The following is a 22,164-nucleotide window of genomic DNA, read 5'->3' as shown; positions in this document are numbered from 1 at the left end:
ATAATTTCAGCTATTCTATGTCTTTTTAAATTTATTTACTAGAGGCTCGGTGCATGAAAATTAATGCACTTGTGGGAAGGGTCCCTCAGCTCAGCCTGGGTCCTCTCATAGTCCAGGACCCCTCAGGGGATGTTCACTTACCCACTTAGGTCCACTCCCCAGGGAAACAGGCCTAAGCTGGCAGTTAGACATCCCTCTGGAAGCTCAGGAGCCCTTGGGGGATGTCCTTGGGTAGCAAGCCTAAGCAGTTAGTTGGACATTCTTAGCACTGTCATGGAGTTGGAAGAGGCTCCTGTCACCATCGTTGTGCTGGCCAGCCATGATCAAGCTTCTAGTTGAGTGGTGCTCCCCCTGTGGAAGCACACTGACCACCAGAGGGCAGCTCCTGTGTTGAGTGTCTGCTCCCTGGTGGTCAGTGCTCATCATAGCAACTGGTCGTTCTCAGTTGTTCAGCCATTAGGGTCAACTTGCATACTACCCTTTTATTATATAAGATTTAAAAAAATATGTTTATTGATTTCAGAGAGGAAGGGAGAGGGAGAGAGAGACTGAAACATCAATGATGAGAAAAAATCATTGATTGGCTGCCTCCTGCATGCACCTCACAGTGGATCAAACCTGCAACCCGAGCATGTGCCCCTGACCAGAATCAAACCCAGGACCCTTCAGTGTGAAGGCTGATGCTCTATCCTCTGAGCCAAGCCAGCTAGGGTAGCTACCCTAGTATTTTGATTAAAGCATTTAAGCCATTTACACTTAAAGAGATTATAGATAGTATATATTTACTGCCATTTCATTCTTTTAATTGTTTTCCTCTATTTCTTTTTTCTCTTCTCTTCTTCCTCCTTCTCTTCCTCCTCTGCCTCCTCTTCTTCTTCCTCCTATCCTTCTTCTTTCTTCTTCTTCAAATCCCTTTAACATTTATGGTAATACTGATTTGGTGTTAACAATGTCCTCTAGCTTTCTCTTGTCTAGGAAGCTGTTTATTTCTCTTTCAATTTTAAATGATAGCCTGGTTGGATAAATAAGTCTTGGTTGTGGGTCCTTTCTTTTCACCACTTTTAATATTTCATGCAAATTTATTCTGGCTTGAAATGTTTTTATTGATAAATCAACTGATGGTCTTATGGTAGCTCCCTTGTACTTAACTAACTGTATTTCTCTTGCTCCTCTTAAGATTCTCTCTTTGTTCTCTCTCTTTTCCTTCTCGATCCTCTTTGATGCACATGTTGTTACATTTCATTTGTCACAAATGTCTCTTAAATAATCCTTGCTATTTTTTTTCATTCGTTTTTGTGGCTCTGATTGTGTGCTTTCTGCTACTTTGTCTTCCAAATCACTGATTTGATCTGCTGTTTCATCTAACCTACCATTTATTCCTTTTGTGTATTCATTATTTTTCCAGATATTATATTCTTCATTTCTGAAATTCTTTTTTATGGTTTGTATGTTCTTTTTTATACTGTTAGAGTTCTCACTAAGTTCCTTAAATATCCATATAACCATTTTTCTGAACCCTCTATGTGATAAGTTGATTGCCTTCATTTCATTTAGCTTTTATTATGGATATTTATCCTATTTTTTCCATTTGGGATGTTTCTTTGTCACACCATTTTGGCTACCTCTTTCTGTTTGTTTCTATGCATTAGGTAGATCCACTATGACTACAAGAATTAGTAGGGTGGCCTTATGTAGTGTGTATACTGTGGGGTTTACTGGAGCAATCTATTTGATGGCCTGACCTGGTTGCTCCAGGAATGTACCTTGTGTGGGTTATGTGAGCCCTCCTTTATAACTGAATCTTGATTATTATTTGCCTATTGTGCATGGGACTGTCCCTCAGACTGGTTAACTGTGTGACTCAACTCTGACCATGATGCGTAAGCTGCTGTGCAGGTACTGACCACACTATGCAGAATTCACCTCTGCATGGTTTTGTGCCTGATGAAATCTCCCTTTGGATATGCCCCTTGAGAAATGTACTGGATCCTACTCTGATGTTGGCTGAAGCTGTCCACTGGCTGTGTTTTTTCTATGCCTCTGCTACGGACTCTAGGGCAGGCTAGTGTCAGACACTTCTTGTGGCTGTCCCTGGGCAACATTTTTGGAACTACAAAGTGATCCAAAGATTTTTGGCTGCCTCTGCTGGACCTGAATGTGCATAGAAAGGACCAAGTTGAGCATCAAGACCAACTATTATTAATACTGGGCTCAGGGGCAGGGCAGAAAAATTCCCAAAGCACCCCTAAATCTGTCTCTGCCTGCTGGCTGCCTGATTGACTCAGTTCCTGGAAAAGCCTCTGGTGGTACTCAAGTTTCATGAGATAGGTTCTTGAGTCACCAGGTAGGGGAGATTGGGATTCACCAGACTGATGCATATTCAAACTGAGTATTAGTGCTAGGTCTGAGGCCACTCAGTAAGAGTCCCCATGTATACCAGTACCAAGTCTAGCTGCCATATCTGCTGAGTGCTTATACTTCTGTGGTGGGGCAGGTTCTCAGGGAGTCATCATGGTGAGGTCAGCAGAATTTATCAGGTTAAATCCACCAAGATTTGTTTATGTGAATGAAGGGCTCTTCATTGGTCAGAAGTGAGATGAAAAAATGGCCCCTGTCCTAGAGCCACACAATTTATTCTGTCCCAGATTCTGCTGGGAGGAGCCTGAGCTCAGCAGGGTGGGGCTTCCAGGAGTCAGGAAGTTTTCACTAGTGGATCTCCCATGAGGGGAATGTGTTCCTCAGGCTTCAGGGAATATGGGGTGTAGGAATCCATCCCAGAGTCACACAACCAAACCCTCCTCAGGGCAGATCCACCAGGATTTTAGCAGGTATATCTTCAGGGAGTTTGGAAGGTGGGACTAGTTGGTCTCCTGTGAGGGGATGCATTAGTCAGGTTCATGGGAAAGTAGGGGAAATGGCCTCCAATCCAAAGCCACAAAACTCAGTCACTGAAACCCACTGAGTCTGCCCAAACCTTTACCCTGGCCAAGCCATCTGATTCCTCAGAAGGACATGAGCTCTGCAGGGTGGGGCAAGAGGACATTTAGAGGGTTGGGCTATTGCATTCTCCTAGCCAGATGCTGTATGAAGGAGGGTGCTCTACCTAAGAAAGATAGGATCTACCATATGGGAAAATGACTCAGCACATTCTGGTGGTTATCCTTTAAGCTCTCTCCCCAGAGCCACAAACCCCAGATCCTACACATGACTCAGCTTAGACCACCTTTTCTCTGCCAGATCCCAGTGTGAGTGGCTGCAAATGAAAATTTGTGTATTGGCCCTTTAAGAAAGCACCGGTATTGCTAGTGGACTCCTATCTCTCCCTGATGGACAGAATCCCCATTGCTTTTCACAGCCAGATATTATGTGGGCACCTCTTCCTAGCTCTGGTGCTCTTGGTTAGGGAGACTTGCTTGGAATTGAAACCCCAGTTTCTCAAGGAGAACACCTTGCAGCTGATATATCCCATCAGAACCTCAGCCACCATTTATGGAAGCAGGGACAGCCCATTTTGTTTTTCCACCCTTCCTACCAGTACTGATGTGGATTCTTCTGCAAATCTTTGGTTATAAGACTTCTCTTCAGCTAGTCTTCAATTAGTTATTCAGGATTATTTTCTATAATTCGTTATAATTCCAGTTTAGTCCTTAGAGGAAGAGCATGTAATTTCCACCTACTCTGCCGCCACCATGTGTCTCTCTCTGATGACACATAGACATTTTATGGTCCATCTTAAACATTGTCTTTCCTATGATAAAGTTTTCTACTCTTAAAAAAAAAAAAAAAAAAAAAAAAAAAAAAAAAAAAAAAAAAACCTCAAGAATGCTTATGGGCCACAAGAACAGAGGAGAAATAGTCCAGAAATAAAGATAATGAAGATACCTTGCCATGATAGCAGTCAGCACCTGTGCATGCTGCAGGTTACCCAAGACCAAGGGGAAGAAAAGTCCATGTGCATGTACTTCTAGACCATGTATGCAAACCCTTCTGCATAGAAATCAAAATGTTTAATGTTTGATGTTTTTACCAAGACCCTGACTTGGGATCTTGCTTTATTTCTAACACAGGGAATGGTATTAATTGCCACATTAAAGGAGGTATTATACCTCAATTTTATGAATGGATCCAGTTCTAAAAAAGCTGGATCTACTGCAGTTTTGGGGACAAATGTCCTTCAAACCTCTTATATCGATATTTCAGTAGAAATACAAGCTCTTGTTGATACCTTAACATATTTTACTGCAGAGCCCTATTATTAATGTTTAAATTTTATTTTAATTAGTAAAAAAGGGTGAGATGTAGAGAGCCCCCTGAGAAGGCACCTGGACATTCTTTTAATTCTTATCAGCTGAGCCCGAGGGCACTTTTCTTATCTTTATCTATGTGCTTGGAATGAGGAACAAATAGGACCTTGACTTACCCAGATCTTGATATGCTAAATCTTGTACCAAAAGATGAGGAACTTACCCAGATCTTGATGAATAGGATCTGGGGACACCTGAAACTCCTTTTGACCTTATACTCCCCTTTGGAAACCAATAAATGTGCTGTGTTGTCTGTGGTGGGTGTGACTGTCTCTCCATCAGAGAGATGGTGCCCACCTAGCGCCCAGCTTTATGACTCAAAAAAAAAAAAAAAAGAATGCTTATAGGGCTGAACAAACCATAATGAACCTTTGATGAGAGATTCTTAGCATTCTTGACCCTTTCCTATAGGAGAAAGTGAAGGGATGACTGAGAGGCACAGCTCTTCATTCCCCACTCCCTGCCTCCAGCACCAGAATAATCAGAGTAGTAGTTTCAGAGTAAGCTTATATGTGAAAGAAAGAGTTCTCTTTATTTTCTTAAGTGTAAATGTGAAAGCCACTAATGAACTACTCTTTTGTTCATTCATTAAGTTATTGAATATTTATTGCTGGGGTTCTTGTCCCAACCTTACAAAGGGTTCAGTAATCTGGAGAAAGGGGCTGATGTGTAGATTCAAGAAGTCCAAAGATGAAAGATAGTTTTGAAAGGCATTGGGGGTCAGAGGAACTTCAGCTAAAGGAACTAAAGACTAACCCTGGAGTCAGGACTCTGCTTTTATTAACACAATTTGTCCTAAGGCAAAGTGGAGATAATACACTTCAAAGAGTAGGGTTCACAGAAGCATCATCAGATTGTGGAATAGCCTACAGATGTTCAGGTGTTTGGCCAACAGGAGGCAATAACATGCAGATTAAAATGCTCAGGTGTCTGGCAGCAAGAAATAATCCTATTCAGGTTCGGGGAAAGGCCCTTGAGCCATCCCAGATGATTCAACCCTTCAGATGCTGGAATTGGCTTCCAGCATTTATCAATATTATGAAGCCAGCACTGTGCTAAGCATTCCTATGGCCAGTTAGGCAAGGTATATGAGTTATTACGGCTTTATGTACTCCAAGAAATTGGACATACAGAGATAATGGGGAAGGGCTTTCTGGGAACCAATATAGCTCATCACCTAGTGTGTGATGCACTCAGAAGGCACAGGTTTTGGCTCTCCATCTCTGTTGTCTCAGAGAGACGAACACAAAGAGCAAGGCAGTCCTTCCCTAGTGTCCTCTCCCAATTCCAAGTTACTTGAAACTCTTGCCACATCAGGATGATGGGGGGCTTAGTTTCTTGCATCTTTCAATCAGACCCAAAATATTGTGGTGCCAGTTTTTATCTGTTTTAAAGTAGGATTTCCTGTGGGTACTGGCATTTCTGTTTCTTCTCACATAACAGGCTGCCTACATGAAATCTTCCTCTTGACACCCAAGGTCTACTGAGAGACCAAGTTGGCATCAAGAAACTGCTTTTCCCATAATTCACTTCTGTGATACTAAACATCAACCACCTGAATCTAAGTGTCCTACTGCTGCTACCACTACCAGGCAAAATTAAGTCATGTGCAGACACCAAAGCCACAGGCTGATGGCTAAGAATAAGTTAAGCTCAAAATAACCTGCACTATTACCAGCACATCTTGTTGCCTTCAACCCATCTTTAGCACTGTACACGATTGGCAGAAGAGCTAGGTAGACAACTAGTTTCTGATCCCTGAAATAACACAGAAAAGAGAAATAAATATCTTGACTGGGTTAGAGCAGTGTTTCCCAACCTTCTCTCATGATGAGAATCACCTGGTGGAGTTGTTAAAACACAGATTCCTGAATCCCAACTAAGAAGTGCTAAACTAGAATTTTTGAGAACATTGGTAAAATTGCATACCTAACTTAGTGCTCTGTATATAAAATCTGTCTTAGAGCACTAGTTAAGTATACAATTTTACCTATATGTTCCCAAAAATTCTAGTTTAGCACTTCTTAGTTGGGATTCAGGAATCTGTGTTTTAACAACTCCACCAGGTGATTCTCATCATGAGAGAAGGTTGGGAAACACTGGGTTAGAGAATCATCAAAGCCAGAGGAAGAGCTGCTCAATCATTCTGCTACTTTGCTGCACTCAAGATTTCTAGTTTGGGCTTGGGCTTCAGTAGTTTTTGGACTCACCCAGTTAAGGAGAGTGGTGTGTGCATTTGAATAGAGAAGGATAGGAACAGGTTGTTAGAGGTAACTAAGCTTAGAGGCAGGGAAGAAACAAGAGGTCTATGTTCATAAACTCAAAACTTCACCCTTGTTCTTAAGAACCTGGTTTTTATTCAGGCTGTCAGAATGGACAACTGCAGCCAATATGTGCCTGATTAATGGGAAGCAATGAATTACTAAGAATGGGGGCTCATTCCCAGCTGATGTGGCTCAGTGGTTTAGCGTTGACCTATGAACTGGGAAGTCATGGTTCTATTCCAGGTCAGGGCACATGCCCAGATTGAGGGCTCGATCCCCAGTGTGGAGCATACAGGAGGCAGCCAATCAATGATTCTCTCTCATCATTGATGTTTCTATCTTTCTATCCCTCTCTCTTCCTCTATGATATGAAAAAAATATTTAAAAAAAGAATGGGGGCTCCTCTCTGACCATACTATTAACTATTTCATACCACCTCTTCCAGATCTGGAGACACCTTTTCCAAGAGTGAATAAAAGGCATTGGTGTTTTCTAAGTTGACTCTCAACTATTTAACAATCTGACAGCTGAGACATCCAAGAGGACCCATTCACTCTTCTCATGGTTACTCACAGCTGTTACTTCAGAAGAGACATTTTTATCTCACCTAGCACATAATGGTGATATCATAGGCTGGATTAAATTTTCAACTCTGCATAATCCAAATGCATAAGATACTGGTTCTATTAGGATTAGAAGACTTATCAATAACAAGAAGTAAGGACATATAGGTTTGTAAGACTGCAGAGCTTTTTGACCTTAAATGACCTATAATATCAAAACCAAGGATTATTAATAGGAATAGGAAGCAAAGCAGTATTTTCAAAAAAATAGATTAAGCTTACTATGATGCTCACCTTGCATTTTATATCAATCTATTAGCAAGTTACTAATTAATTTTCTACTTCACTGAAGATACAAAACTGTCCCAGATAAGTAACATGACGTACAAAAGATAACCTAGCTGACAGCCATGCCAGAACCTGCTTATATCTTCAAGACCTAATACACTCATCACTGTTAGCCTGTTAAAATATTTGCCTATGAGAGTAAGTGACTTGGAGCAACTCTCAATCAGCACTGAAAACCAGGGTTTAAGAACAATATTTCTGTACATCTGTATTAGTCACCTAAGGCTACTATAACAAGATACCAGAGACTGGGTGGCTTTAACAATAGATATTTATTTTCTCACAGTTACAGAGGCTAGAAGTCCAAGATCAAGGGGTCAGCAGAACTGGTTTCTGCCAAGGCACCTCTCCTTGGCTAATAGATGGCCAGCAATCTATTTATACTGGCCTTTTCCTTACATGGCAGTTTCCTCTGTGCACTTGTCTCCCTAGTATCTCATCCTCTTCTTCTTTTTAAAAAATATATTTATTGATTTTTTTACAGAGAGGAAGGGAGAGAGATAGAAAGCTAGAAACATCGACAAGAGAGAAACATCGACCAGCTGCCTCCTGCCCCCCCCCCACTAGGGATGCGCCAGCAACCAATGTACATGCCCTTGACCGGAATTGAACCTGGGACCTTTCAGTCCGCAGACCGATGCTCTACCACTGAGCCAAACCGGCTTCGGCTCTTCCTCTTCTTATATGGACACTATTACCATTGGATTAAGTTCCCACACTTATGACTTAATTTATCCTTAATTACCTCTCCGAAGGCCCTATCCCCATATACTGGTTCTATATAGATTTAGCTCTTCAATATGTTAATTAAAAAATATATATATATATATATATTTTATTGATTTTTTACAGAGAGGAAGGGAGAAAGGGATAAAGAGTTAGAAACATCAATGAGAGAGAAACATTGATCAGCTGCCTCCTACACACCCCCTACTGGGGATGTGCCCTCAACACAGGTACATGCCCTTGACCGGAATCGAACCTGGGACCTTTCAATCTGCAGGCTGATGCTCTATCCACTGAGTTAAACTGGTTTCGGCCAATATGTTAATTTTGAGGGAACAGAATTCAGTCCAGAAGAGCATAAGAATTCTGTGACAACTGGGTGCAAAGAATGTTTATCCCCACCTCACACTACATTCATGAAACTACATTTAAGTCCCCCTTTCCAACACCATACTAAAAACAGCCTTAACTTACCCCTCTAAAATCATCACTTGCTTCTTCCACTAAGTCACATTCCTTGCATTTATCTCCAGCCCCAAAATATCCTGTCCCTTCAGTTCTTTTGCACGTGTCTTCTGCATGTCTTTTTCTGGGGTTCTGTGTTTTCCAGAAATTCTGTTAGCTTTTTAAGGGCAGGGACCAAATCATCTGTTTCCTTCGGGGCCTAAGAGACAGAAAATGTCTGGGCACACAAGGGGCACTTGTACTTAAGCCACATTATTTCCTGTTTAATGACATGACATGAAATGAAAGTAAATGTCACAACACTCCAGAAATGTTGACTGAGTGACTGCCTAGGGACAGGAACAGGGTCATTTCATCCTCCTTTCTGCTCCCATTTTTAGTCTTTTCCAAACACCAAGGAAAAGTCTTGCTCTTTGCTTCTGTTGGACTGTTTTATTTTCTGTCCTTGCACGCTAGGCAGTGAGAAACTCAAATAAGAATAAAGGGCATTTATCTCACTCTGAGAGTCTGAGGATTTTTTTGTTTTTTGTTTTTTTTCTGCTACTGCTCTAGGACTCTTGCTCTTCCAACCAAACAACTTAATAGCAAAATAAATAAATAAATAAATAAATAAATAAACAAACAAACAAATAAATTATAAATAGGGAGAAGGGAGGAAGAAAAAGAAGCAATGGAGATTAATGAGAAAGCTAAGCTGACATTACATTGCCCACTGCTGCCCTTTGTGCTAACAAGAAGGAAGCTACATATTGCAAAGTGCCTGTAAATATAGCCTTTCTCTGGACAAAGATCTTAATGAGAACTGAAAATGAAAATGAATCCTTTTTCATTCTTATGATCATGTTAAAAGTGTAACTTCATCATTCATTTGACTTCTCTTCAGCCCAAGAAGGAGGGCATAAATTGCCTAGTGATTATATATATATATATATATATATATATATATATATATATATCTTTATTATTGAAAGTACTACAGATGTCTCCCCTTTTTCCCCATTGACCCTTTCCACCTCAACCCCACATTCCACCCCCAGGCCTTCAAGGTGCTATTGTCTGTGTCCACGGATTATGCATATATGCATATAAGTTATTTGATAATCTCTTCCCACCCTCTTAGTTATTTTTATCCCTGATATCACCTCCTAGATCCCAGAGATAGTCCAGCCTGGCTTATTTAAGATTACATGACATTGTGGTTAAATTTGTGTGTTCCTGAGGGACACTTCCTATTTGTTGTAGAAGAGAGAACCTAAGCTGAACTCCTTGACTCTCTGGCCCTTGTCTTCCAGCCAGCAGTTTAATAGTAGCAATGAGCCAGAGAAGCAGCTCAATGACACTCCAAGTCCAGTGAGCAAACTGAGCAATTATGCCTGGTCCGGTGAGTTATTTGTCACCAGATAACAGTAGTATTTACTGAACACAAGACTTTTCAAAAGGAACAGTTGGGTTTTTACATAAAGATGGCATGATTTATGCCTTCAGGAGCTCTAAGATCCTGGGACAAGATTAATTTAGTAATGTATTCATTTTTTGTGATTGCTAACAAATTAGTATAAACAGTGGTTTAAATAACACTCATTTATTAGCTCAGTGTTTTTCAACCTTTTTCATCTTATGGCACACATAAATTAATTAGTAAAATTCTGTAGCACACCAAAAAATATATTTTTTGCTCCAAAGTGACTTTTTAAAAAAATCAGATGCCTAAACTTATATATAATGATTTCTGGCATCAACATCACATAATCAATAAGCCATAACACTATTACATAACCTATATATTTATGGTTCAAGACAGGACATTCAACCGGATGGCTATTTTGTTGACTGTTGTCATTTTTTAAAATTTGGCAATCTAAGGGAAAAGAGGTCAATGCCCCTAACTAAATAGTCAGGCATCACATGTTTTGAAAAGTTTTGTGGCACACCAGTGTGCCATGGCACATATGTTTAAAAATCACTGTATTAGGTCATAGGTCTGTAGGTAGGAAGTGCTACATGTTGTGACTAGAATCTCTGCTTAGGGTCATCCAAGGCTCAAATCAAGTTGTCAGCTGAACTGCATTCTTATCTGAAGTCCAGGGCTCTTTTCCAAGCTTGTGTAGTTGTGACAGAATTAAGTTCTTTGCAGCTAGAGGACTGAGCTCCCCATCTTCTTGATGATGGTAGCCAGAGGGTCACTTTCTGCTCCCAGAGATCACTTGCATTCTTTCTTATATGGCCCCTCAATATTTGAATCCGCAGTAGCACTACAAATCCTTATCATCCTTTGAATCTCTCTCACTTCCATTTCTGCCTTTCCTTTCTGCCACCAACCATGAAAAATTTTCTGTTTTTAAGGGTTCTTGTGATTACATAAAGACCATGGAATAAGCTTCCTATCAAAAGGTCAACTATGCCAAATAACATAATATAATCTCAGATACCTGATCATATTAGAGAGTGGACTTAGGCAGGGAGGGAATGTATTTTTAAATTTCTTCCTACCATAGAAAATAAAAGGACATTTGTTTGTGTGTGTGCCATTATAAACTCTTTACCCCTCCCACTTCACCATGCACAGGTTTATAGACTTATTCTATATAATAAAATGATAATATGCAAATTGACCCTAACTGAGGACACAGAATGACATAGGACAACTGGTTGCTATGATGCGCACTGACCACCAGGGGGCAGATGCTCAACACAGGAGCTATCCCCTGGTGGTCAGTGCATTTCCACAGGGGAAGTGACTCTCAGCCAGAAGCCTGCTCATGGCTGGCCAGCACAGCGGTGGTGGCAGGAACTTTTCCTGCCTCCACAGCAGCCCTAAGGATATCAGACTAAGGGCTTAGGCCCACTCCCTGAGGATATCCCCTGAGAGCTCCCGGGCTTCCAGAGGGATGTCTGACTGTCAGCTTAGGCCTGATCCTATGGGTAGTGGGCCTAAGCTGGAAGGTGGACATCCCATGAGGGGTCCTAGACTGCGAGAGGTTGCAGGCTGGGCTGAGGGACCCCTCCACCCCTGAATGCACGGATTTTCATGTACCAGGCCTCTACTGAGTACATAAATCAGTACAAATCCATGAGCTGGTTATAGTCAGAATTATTCTGAACCTTTCCTTTTCTTGTCATGATTCTGAAATATAGCAGATCCTACTGTTCCCATTATTTCAGATACTAGTGTAGATTTTTAGTTTAAACTGCAAAAGAATGGCAGAGAACACAATTTGAGAACAAATTCTCCCTTATGGTTGGCCAGGAGTATGGAAGCCATTTTTATTTGTTTTGTTTGGTTTACAAAAGTTCTCAATCCTGTGTAGCATTGAGTGGTGACCACTTGCATTTCATATGCTCCCTAGAACCTCAGATCTTTTTGAGTTGCTGATTATGAAAATGTAGCAATTTACCTAAATGCTTGCTATTATCAATTATTTAGAAGTAAAATGAGTTTCTGATTACTGCCATGTACAATAGAGCAAATTATAAATTCAAATTAGTGTTTTTGTTTTCTTTAGATAAATATCCTGGAATGGAATTGATAAGGTACAGAAATAGAATATTGAGGACTAGCTATAATTGTATGAAATATTAATCATGCTCTGTTAACTGTGATTAAAGAAAGTACATTCTAACCTGGCTGGGAGTTGCACTAGGGACCTGGGAGCTAACCTGGAAATTTGCCGCATCCTCTACATCTGGGAGCTGCCTATTATGATGGAATGATTAGCAACCGTTTCACAGAAACCAAGCCACCAGGCTTTTGAAGACCCCCAGCCTTTTGCATACTCCCAGGCCTTTGCAAATGCATTAACTATAAAGTGCCAATTTGGCAAATACTTTTGCCTACTTCGCCATGTGATTTTTGTCCTTCTATCTGTTATAAGAAGCTGGGTTATGGTAGGGAGCTGATCAGATTTTTGTGGATGACCTGCTGCTCGCCCATACTGCCAGCATTATTGGAATAAACACTCATATATGATTTAACCCTGTCTCTGCTGAATTGGCTCAAGTAGTGATAGGCAGCTCAGATCCATAGATTGTCTGGTTATAGAATTGCTGGATTACATGGTAACTTTATTTTTAATTTTTTTGAAGAACCTCCATACTGTTTTTTCATAATGGCTATACCAATATATAATCCCAGTAACAGTCCTAGAGGGTTCCCTTTTCAGCACATTCTTGCCAATATTTGTTATTTATTGTCTATTTGATATTAGCTATTCAGACAGGTATAAAGTGATATCTCATTGTGGCTTTTATTTGCATTTCCTTGATGATTAGTAATGTTGAGCATCTTTTCATGTATCTGTTGGCCATCTGTATGTCATCTTTGGAGAAATATCTTCTCAGGTCCTATGCCCATTTTTTAATTGGATTGTTTGTGGGGTTTTTTTGTTCTTGTTTTTTGCTATTGAGTTTTATGAGCTATCTATAAACTAATATCTATATTAACACTTTATCAAACAGATTATTTGCAAATATATATTCAATTCAGTAGATTGTTTTTGCTTTATCGATAGTTTCCTTTTTAGTTTATTTTAGCCTACCACAACAAATTTGAATTTAGAACTGAAAAACAGGGGAAACATTACCCTGAAGAGCCGACGGCTGGCTGAGAGGAGGCTCTACCATCTGGGAAGGAGAAAGAAGGTGTGCTGAACCTCAGGAACTGTGAAGGTGTGGAGAACTGTGTGCACGAAAAGGCAGCCGCAGGGTTCACTGCCAGCTTACTCCCTGCACATGGAGAGGGCAAAGGGCAGACAGCTAATGCGAGGCTGGCTTTCTTGTTCGGGAAGAAAACAGAACCACCCTATTGCACTGATAGACGGCCCCAAACAGAGAGAGGCCAGACTGTCAGGCAGTGGGCAGAGATCTCTCAGAGGTGTATGAAGCCAGTGGCCATTACTGTGAGACTCAGAAACCAGACCCTCGTAGAAAGGGGCTGAATAAAGCTTGTCTGTACCACCCTAGATCCCGCCCCATCCAAGCTGAGAACAGAAGCCCTTCCAGTGGCTAGCTTCCTCGTTCACTGCCAGTAGGACTCTCCTAGGGAGGGGCAGTCAGGAATCTAAAGCTTATATGCAACCAATTGTGTGGGATTCAACAAAGCTTGTCTGTGTCACCCCAAGACTCAGCCCCATTCAAGCAGAATACAGAAACCTTCCTAGCTGAGACACTTCTGATCCTCATAGCCAACTGGATTCCCAGTGATACCAACAACAAGCAAGGCTTAACAACAAGACTGTACACACAGCCCACAAAGGGCTACACCAAGACAGTCCACCTCAGGTAAGTGGGAGGCTGACTCACTGAACCATATAGGACACCTTAGCACACAAAGCCACCCTACCAACTCAGGGAAGCTGTGAAAATGCCAAGACAAGGAAATAGATCACAAATAAAAGAAATGGAGGAAAAGAAGAGACTGGATATAGAGTTCAAAACCACGCTTATAAGGTTTTTCAAGAATTTCCTAGAAAAGGTCGATAAGATCTATGAGGAGATGAAAAGGGATCAACAAGAACTAATAAGGGATCAATAAGAAATAATAAGGGACCAACAAGAAATAAAGAATAAATTGTCTGAAAAAAAATACTATACAGAGTCTTAAAAACAGAATGGAAGATAGCAAGAATCAAGTCAAAGATTTGGAACATAAAGAGCCAGAAGACACTCCTCCGCAGAAGCAAGAAGACAAGAGAATCCAGATAGTTGAAGATAATGTAAAAAACCTCTGAGACAACTTCAGGTGAACCAACATCAGAATTATGGGGGTCCCAGAAGATGAGAGAGAGCAAGATATTGAAACCATACTGAAAAAAATAGCGACAGAAAACTTCCCCCACCTGGTGAAAGAATTAGACTTACAAGTCCAGGAAGAGCACAGAACTCCAAACAAAAGGAATCCAAAGAAGACCACACCAAGACACATCATAATTAAAATTCCAAGAGCAAAAGACAAAGAGGGAATATTAAAAGCAGCAATAGAAAAGCAGGTAGTTACCTATAAAAGAGCACCTATATGATTGTCAGCTGATTTCTCAACAGAAACCATGCAGGCCAGATGGGAATGGCAAGAAATATTCAAGGTGATGAATAGCAAGAACCTATAGCCAAAAATAATCTACCCAGCAAAGCTATCACTCAGAATCAAAGGCCAGATAAAGAGCTTCTCTAATAATAAAAAAATAAAAAAGCTAAAGGAGTTCATTACCGCCAAACCAGAATTATATGAATTGCTGAAGGGGGTTCTTTTGGAAAAGAAAGTAAATAAAGATAAAAACTATGAACAACAAATACATAACTATCAACAAGTGAATCTAAAAACAAAGGGAATTTTAAAAATCTAATGAACAATATTAACTGGTGAATATAATAGAATCAGAGGTATGGAAGTGGAGTGAACTGACGATTCTCGGGAAAAAGGGGAAAGGGGGGTGTGGGAAAAGACTGAACATAAACTGTGCACCTATGGATGAGGACAATGGGGGATGGGGAAAGGGCAGAGGGTGGGGTGGGAACCTGGTGGAGGGGAGCAATGGAGGGGGGGCAGAAATGAAGAACATTTGTAATAATATGAAAAATAAAGATTTATTTTAAAAAAATTAAAGTAAAAGCAACCAAGGAATAATAAATTGTAGAGGATAGCTCTCTATATATCTCCAGCCTATATCTGTTCTATGCTTTATATCTATAATATGAATATATGCCATGTATATTTACATGGATTAATTTGAACTTCCCAACTGTCCAGTAAAAAGAATGGCTATACATAAAAGGGAGGAGGGATCTCTCTCTCTAAGTTTGCTAATTGAAAACAACCCTAACCAGGCAAGAATTAAAAATAAGGAAAGACAATTTGTTGTCAGCGAGGATGTTCTAAACTACTGCTGACTCAGACCTAGAAGCATGGTGTGGGGATATGGTGGTCTTGGCTGAGAGAGAAAAACTCTTAAATTACTTAAGAGATCTGTGGGGACATTCCATGTCAGACAGGAGGAATGCTTGCATAACAATGAGAATGGCCCTTTTTCCTAGGTTGTATGACAAAGATTTTGGATTTCCCCCCCAGGATCCTGGAATGCTAATGTGTCACAATTTTGTATAAAGAATGAGAACATGTCTTCCTAGAAAGGTGAGATGAACTATATAAAATTCAGCTAAAAAAGGGGTTTTAATTTTAGGGAGGCAAGAAAGCAGAGACAGAGATATGGCATTAGATAGGGCATATAGATGTGTAAGGAAACTTGATAAACCAATCCTCCCTAATAAAAGAGTAATGTGCAAATTGACCATACCTCTGCTACACCCACAAGCCACGCCCACCAGCCAATCAGAGTAAGTATGCAAATGAACTCAACCATGGCTACAGCCACAGAGAGCAGGAGGGAGGCTTGGGTTTCCCTGGTGATAGAGGAAGCCAAGCTTTCCACTTGCCCTTGCAGAACTAAGCCTCCACTCAAGGTTACAAAGTTTCAATTATAGAAGGTAAACAAATCCAAACAGAAATGGCAGCAGCCACAGAGCTTGAAAGAGAGTGAGACTAGGGTTGCCCTTGGCAATGGAAGAAGCAAAGCTTTCCACAAACTCTGGCTGGCCCAGGCCTCTGCTTAAGGCTACAAAGTTTCAACCAACAGAAATGGCTGCCACCATGGAGCAAGCAGGAGGCTTGGCTCCACTCCAGACTAAAAAGTTTCAATTGTAGAAAGTAAATAAATTCCAGATACCAGGGCCTCCACTTGGGTTCCCAGGGGGTGTGGCTGGCCTGAAAACCACCACAGACCCCTCACTCAGGTCGCCCCACTCCTCAAGGGAACCTCCACCCTGATCTGGTACATCCTTCAAGGCAAACCAGCCGACCCTCACCCATGCACCAGGCCTCTATCCTATCTACAAAAAAGAGTAATATGCAGATTGACCTTATCAGATGGCTGCCCCCATGTGGTCAAAGATCCTGCCCCCATGTGGACACAAGATGGCCACCACAAGATGGCCATCAGGAAAGGGCAGTTAGGGAGGGCAGTTAGAGGCACAGTTGGAGGCAATCAACCCTCCAGGGGAGGGCAGTTAGGGGTGGCCAGGCCAGCAGAGGAGGGAAGTTGGGGGCAAACAGGCTGGCAGGGGAGCAGTTAGGCATCAATCAGGCTGGCATGGGAGTGGTTAGGGGGTGATCAGGCTGGCAGGCAGAAGCTGTTAGGGGCAATCAAGAAGGCAAGCAGAAGAGCAGTTGGGAGCCAGCAGTCCTGGACTGTGAGAAAGATGTCCCACCAGGATCGGTCCTAAACAGGCAGTCGGACATCCCTCGAGGGGTCCCAGATTGGAGAGGATGCAGGCTGGGCTGAGGGACACTATTATGCTAAGTGAAACAAGTCAGTCAGAGTAAGACAAATACACCCCCCACCCTTGTGCATGAATTTCGTGCACTGGGCCTCTAGTGAAAACTATAAAACACAATTTATATTTGCATGTACAGTATTTGAAGAGAAGTAGCCCAGAAATTTAAGGACTGGGACTCCAAAATAAGACTCTTAGAAAATAAATCTCTGGAATGCAGGAAGTGAGAATTAGCTAGCAACGGATGACAAAGTTGTTCTATGGAGATCACACCCCAATAAGGGGGAGAGATAATGGGACATAAAACAGCTAGAAATAGTCTCAAATTAATATCTATCATTGGCTATGATTGTGATTTTTCTTTTTAGATAAGAAAGCAGAGACTCAGAGAGGTTAAGATACTCATCCAAAGTCACAAAGTTAATTAGCAGAAGATCCAAGGTGGGAACTCATGTATCCTTGACTTTTTCACAGCTTTCACCTAGGTTTTCACCTTGAGTTCATCATTGCAAAATGGTATTGAGTATAGCAGGGTTGAGGAAAAGGAGATTAGAGGATAGGAAAGAGACCCCTTCATTACATTTATCATGAGCTCTTAATAAGGATAATCAAATAGTGTCCAAAATTATTGGTGATTTGTTGAGCTGGTTATGTAATACATGAGTCTAAAAATTCTTAACTACACACACACACACACACACACACACACACACACACGCAAACACAAACACATGCGCATGCATGCATCCACTCCCACGCACACAGAATTGTAACTATGTGAGGTTATGGATGTCTTAATTAACTTGATTATGTTTATCACTTAACAATACATAATTAAATCATATTGTATACCTTAAAACCACGTTGAACAATTAAATATATAAAGTTTGTATTTGTCAATTATCCTATAAAATAAAAAGCTAATATGTAAATTGTCCCCTCTCAAGTTCGACTGACCGAGAGTTCAACTGCCCACTATGATGTGTGCTAACCAGGAGGCAGCACAGAATGAAGAAAGGCCCTGGCCAACAACTAGCAGCCAGGGGAAGAAAGGCCCTGATAGGCCCTGATTGCTGGCCAGGTCTAGGGACCCTACCCATGCACGCATTTTTGCACCAGGCCTCTAGTATTTCAATAAAGTTGAAAAACATAGATATTCATAAAAGCATTGATATATGAATTTTACAAAGAATTTCTCACTGAATTGGTAAAGTAAAACTGTTTTTACAGAACTGATCTTAAAGGGGGAATTTCCAGGCTGAAGAGCAAGTTGTTCACTTGTGTCACTTCTTGTTGAATTCTGATATTTCAGTCTAGCTGGAATTGCACATTTTAAATAACCAAGAGTGAATCTAATTTCTAGAAATAAAACATGTAAAATCAGAATATTGTCATATATTAGAGACATTCCAGGGGCTTGAGAAAAGAGCAGAAGGAGGAAAATAAAGCACCAAAATCTTTTTAAAAAAAACATATATTTTATTGATTTTTTTACAGAGAGGAAGGGAGAGAGATAGAGAGCTAGAAACGTCGATGAGAGAGAAATATCGACCAGCTGCCTCCTGCATACCCCCTACCAGGGATATGCCCTCAACCAATGTACATGTCCTTGACCGGAATCGAACCCGGGACCTTTCAGTCCGCAAACCGATGCTCTACCACTGAGCCAAACCAGCTTCGGCAAGCAACCAAATCTTGACCACTATAGCAGGTTACATAATGATCTATGTGTTAACCTACTTTCTCCAACTCTTTTGCATTTAGGTTGGAGTTGTGTAGCTAGTTCTGACTAATGGACTCTAAGTGGAAGTCATGTGCACCAATTCTAGGTTCAGGGGGGTAAGAGCTAGTATTCCTCCTCCATCTTTTGCTTTTCTTCATATGATCTTGGAAACTATAATACATGCTGAGATAACAGTGTCACAAAATGCACAAAACCCGAATCCCTGAATTGCTGCTTGAAGAAAAATTTCACCAACTTGAATTAGACTTGGGTAAATAAACATTTGTTGTGTCAAGACATTGAAATGTATATCTTCTGTGGCAGTTAGCAGTAACAAGCCCTAATGCAATATTTTCATGAGAATATTCAATGCAGTCACTCCTTTGTGTGATAACCATATCCCTCCCATACATGTCATTAAATGAATTTCTAATTGATTGCAAATTATAAAAGCTCTTGGTCATTTAAATTTGATGAATTCTACAGAAATTCATTTTGTACCACTTCATTGGAAGGTACTTATTCCATAAAACCATGTAGCTAAAGTTTGAACGTTTTCTAGAATTCCCATCAAGAATATTGAGTAATGGAACAAGGAATGCATTAACGATAAACATGTTAAAATTAGATTGTGTTGATGGTTACACAGATTTATAAATTTACTAAGATTTATATGAAGCATACAGTTAAACACGTGATGTTTAACTGTATGCTTATGATGTTTATGATGTTTATGGTGTTTATGATGTTTAAGTTATGCTTTAATAAGAATGTTTTAAAAAAGATATCAACTAGGAACAAGTATTTTCACAAACCTTTGCTCATGTTTGTGCACTGATTATAATCATTCCCAAATTGACTTCAAAGAATCCTAAACATGTCCATAAAATGAAATTTGAGCTAAATAATGCAGCCTTCTAAACAGGAGAGCTAAGGATATTATTCCCAGGCTCATAAAGAAGTATGGCTAATAACACCTGTGTACTGAGTTTGAAGTTGGTTTCTCTTGGCAGGTCTCTAATAGAGGGGAGAGATAATGGTACATAAAACAGCTAGAAATAGTCTCAGAACATGGAGCACTTGGTAACCTTAACAGAACTTCTTATACGGTTCCCAATCTCTAACCTACATTAAGTGACAGACACTACAGAGTTGACTCCTAAGACAGAGCAACTAGAAGCAATTCTAAACAGGGTCATCCTTAAGGTAAAGGGGTAAATAACCCAAGGTTGCCTTTAAAATTTATCCATTCATTTCTGTTCCCAAACCTGCACCCATCTCCCTCATGTTGCCAATCTGCCCAACATATCACATAACATGAATGAATCTAAACTTTTGGGAGCATATTCCCAATAAAGTTTATAAGAAGCAGCTGGAATTAATATAATATAAATCAAAAGAATAATTTCATAATGGTGAAATTTATGACTCAAATGACAGGTTAGTCTGGAAGAGAGTATTTTCTTAAAGAAGCCTTGCAAATACTCGTGAACTTATACTACAGAGCAACTGCCTGTTTTGTAGTAGTATTATAGTAGTCATAATAATTATAATATTAATAACAACAACAACAAAAATAATAATAATAAAGCAGCTAAAGTTTATTTGGCATTTACTATGTGTCATGACCTCTGCTAAGTGCTTAATATAATTATATCATTAAATACTTTCAACCAACCTTTGAGGTAGGTATTAATGTGAGTTCTGGAAACGAAGACATAAGGAGGCTAAATACCTTGTTGAAGATTGCACAAATAAGAAGCAATAGAACCTAAACTTTGAGTGTCGTATACATTATTGAGATAGTTCAATAGGGAAATTGCAGATCCAAAATAGAAAAAGAAAAGAAAGGACGCTGACATAATTGAGTATCCAGATGACAAGTGTGCTCACGGACATACTCTCATTTCAGCCTCAGTATAACCTTACAAGGCTAGTAGTATTGTCCATATCTACAGATGTGAAAAAGTTTTATTCTTTCAACAAGTGTTTATTGAGTGGCTACTGTGTTCTGGATGCTTGGTCCATAGCTGTCAGCAAATAAGAAAAGTTTCCTGCTTTTGTGAAATTCACATTTTGTGTGTGTGTGTGTGTGTGTGTGTGTGTGTGTGTGTGTGTGAAAGAGGGGAAAACAATAAACAAACACATGGAATGTGGTAAAATGAATCAGGATAAAGGGGGAAAGGATCTGTTGTTCCTTCTAAAAAATAACCACTCTCCTAAGTTTATTATTCATGTTCTTATCATGTACAAGTTGCCATCTTTAGTTAGTTTTTGAAAGGAAAGGAAGCAAAGGGAGAGTCAGGCATTTTAAGTATGGTCAGCTGGGAAGCAGAGGCATTTTTGTCTCATCAGGAAGCTATAGGTTTACACTATCCCCAGGAAACCACCAGTACATTCCCCACAGATCATGGAACAAAGAGGGAGGTAAACACATACACAATAAAGTCAGAATGGTGCAAGTGCAGATCTGTCTGTGTAACCTGGAAGAAAGATCATTGGCTGGGGGATAGAGCCAATGCAAGCCTAGGAAATCTTGGGAAGTTACTTGCATATTTTGAAAAAGTTCCTGCTTATAATGCCAGGAGACAAAGCTCTACCCCACTTCCAATTTCTCACTCTATTGCTTCTGACCCACCCTCGCCCCATGCACTTGCCTGTTCTCTCTCCATACCCATGTGGCCTTAGCATCAACTGGCCACTTCAGACTCAAAATGCAGAGTCCAGGAGGGAGCCTGGGTATAGTAGCTAAGCAATGGATTGCAGCTGGGAGCAAAAACTAAGCTTGCAAGATACTGGACTAGGACTAAGGTTTAATATGGCACAGGATCTCTGGACATTGACTCTATTTCTGGACCTGATTTTCATGGTGGGACAGAGATCAGACAGATGGAGTTGGGCCATTGGAGGGGCTTCTTTCTGATTTTGCATTACAAATAAATATTATCCCCAGACCTCATTCTTTCTTGTGAAGTCCAGACATTTTTTTCTCACAACACTGCAAGAATCCCACTTCCATCAGCAATACACATGCATTACAAATGTGTGTGTGTGTGTGTGTGTGTGTGTAGTGTATATACATAGATATATTTGTGAATGTGTGTATGAGGGGGGGTGCATGTGTAATCATAAACAACATTGTACTTCTCAGGTTTGGCTGTGTATCAAACCTAGTGTCATAGAACAATAAGCATTTTTCCTGGAAGGTGCTGCTTAGCGATTGTGCATCAACCCAGGAACTAATGGGCCACAAGTTCAATTCCTGGTCAGGGCACATGCTCCGGTTGCAGGCTAAACCCCCTTAGGGGGGAACGCAGAAGGAAACAGATCTATGATGTTTCCCTCTAATCTACTTTTCTATCTCTCTATCCATCCCCCTTTCTAAAACAAACGAACAAACAAACAAACAATAAAAACAACATATTTTAAAAAAATTATCCTTCTGCTCC

The 22,164-nt window shown here is 40.4% G+C and overlaps 1 long non-coding RNA gene across 1 annotated transcript; it reads left to right on the top strand.

Annotated features, from left to right (window-relative positions):
* The first annotated feature begins 3,069 nt into the window (after positions 1–3,069).
* Positions 3,070–21,583, top strand: LOC118728145. Its single transcript, XR_004990809.1, has 3 exons — positions 3,070–3,082; positions 10,662–10,664; positions 21,508–21,583. It is a non-coding gene; the product is annotated as an uncharacterized LOC118728145 (long non-coding RNA).
* Positions 21,584–22,164: the final 581 nt, after the last annotated feature.

This window comes from Pipistrellus kuhlii, unplaced genomic scaffold (assembly GCF_014108245.1).
Source record: "Pipistrellus kuhlii isolate mPipKuh1 unplaced genomic scaffold, mPipKuh1.p scaffold_m20_p_29, whole genome shotgun sequence".
Taxonomy (NCBI): Eukaryota; Metazoa; Chordata; class Mammalia; order Chiroptera; family Vespertilionidae; genus Pipistrellus; species Pipistrellus kuhlii.
The sequence above is the reverse complement of the archived record's forward strand: the minus strand, read 5'-3'. Positions and strand labels throughout refer to the sequence as shown.